The following is a 1,826-nucleotide window of genomic DNA, read 5'->3' on the forward strand; positions in this document are numbered from 1 at the left end:
TGATAGTGTGTCTCGTTCTTCTTGGGGAGTAAGTAGTAAGTAGGTGGGCGACGCGCACCGCTGAGTCAGCCAGCGGTGACGAGCCCATTCCTGTTGGTGCTGTTTCCTTGCCCCCGCCACCCATGCTTGGGTGGTTTTGTTTTTTCAACCCAGCAGCACCTGGTCTGGTACTCCCAGGTGGTCTATCGGTGTGCTCCAGGCCTGCCCTCCTTGGCTTCCACCATCAGACAAGATTGGACGAGCTGGGGGATGGGGGGGGGGGGAGATGTGGCGATGGACGCAGCCCAGGTTTGAACCGTCACGGCTAAGCAGACCATGAAGAGCTGTAGTGGCACTCTGGGTCAGGCATTGTCCTGCTAGCCCCAACATCAGGTTCTGGTTCAGACCCACCACTAGCCCTGAAGACATGCCAAAGCCACCTGGCCCTGTCCAGATGCAGTCTCAACACCCCTGTGCAGAGTCACAGGGTCAGTGGGTTTGGGTGTTGGGTTTCTAAGGACCACAGTGAGGGGGATTCCTACAGGCTGAGCCAGGTGGAACCACCCTGCTTTTGGCTGTGCCACACTCCACCCTCTGTGCCCTCTGCTGGCCTGAAGTGATGGAAAAGGCTGGGGCCCTGGTCACTGGCTAATTCCATTCTAAATGGAGTGCTCCCATCCTCATCTCAGACGCGGGGGGCGGGGGGGTGGGGAGCATTTTTGTTGAGCCCCGAGAACCAAGTTGATGAGGTTGGGAAGGCAGCTTCTGGCCCTCTGCTGCTCCTGGGACCAGGGGAAGGGGTGCTAAGTGCCCACACTGCCCAGCCTGATGTCTGGTCGGGCCTGCAGTCCACCAGGGTGATGTTCCTTAGTCAGAACTACCCCCACCCCCCACTCAGTGGCGATGGCTTCCCTCCTTTGCAGGAAGCTTGGCCCTCAGCTGCCTTGGGCAGGAGAGGCTTTCAAAGGCAGGACTTGATCTCAGTTTGCCTGGGAGCTAGAAGCTTCAGCCCACAGCCCAAGTTCCCAATGTTGGAGTGGGGGCCTGAGGGGGTGCTGCCTCCCACAACAGCTCTGTGATTCCTCCGGGCCTGAGGACTGGAGAGAGAACAGCCCCACCCCTGAGCGGCAGTCTCCAGTGGCCTAATTAAGACTCGGCACAGCCGTCCTCGAGGAGTGTCCAGGTGAGCATAGGGAACTTAATTACACACACCCTGCTCATCCAAAGCTGGGTGGGAACTTCTTCCCTGGGGAAGTCATAGTCCTTCCCAGGGCAAGAGAGCCAACCCACCATCTGCCTTGTATCAACTTTTCCCAGGGTAAGGCGTTGAAAGTGAGCGGCTGTTTGGAGCCCTTGGTAAGGTGGTTATATGCTGGGCTGCAATTTTAATGGGTGGGTTTGAAACCACCTGCAGCTCCCCTGGGAGAAAGATGGCTTTCTATTCCCATCGATAGCTAGTCTCAGAAACCTACAGGGGGTGCTGTGAGTCAGTACTGACACCATGGTGAGCCGGCCCCCCAGAAGCTAGAGGTCTGCTTTTGGCAGCCTGCCCTCCACAGCCACATTTGCTTCCAGTGTAGCCACTGTAACAGGTCCTCATCTGGTTCTGGGTCTCTCAAGGTTTGATTGGTAGTCCTGGGCCCCTCCTGCAAGACCCTATTGAGGACCTGCCAGTGTTGAGTGGCTCCCACCCTCGACCTGAGGTGGGTCCAGGCATCTCCCCAGGAACCCCATATGCTTTACCCCAAAGCCCAGAGCTGAGTGTGCCTTCCCCCCCCCCCCCCCAATGGAGCAGGCATCTGAAGGGTGAGTCCAGCTGAACTCTAGAGGGAAGCTCCAGGGATCGG

This window comes from Tenrec ecaudatus, chromosome 4, assembly GCF_050624435.1.
Source record: "Tenrec ecaudatus isolate mTenEca1 chromosome 4, mTenEca1.hap1, whole genome shotgun sequence".
NCBI lineage: Eukaryota > Metazoa > Chordata > Mammalia > Afrosoricida > Tenrecidae > Tenrec > Tenrec ecaudatus.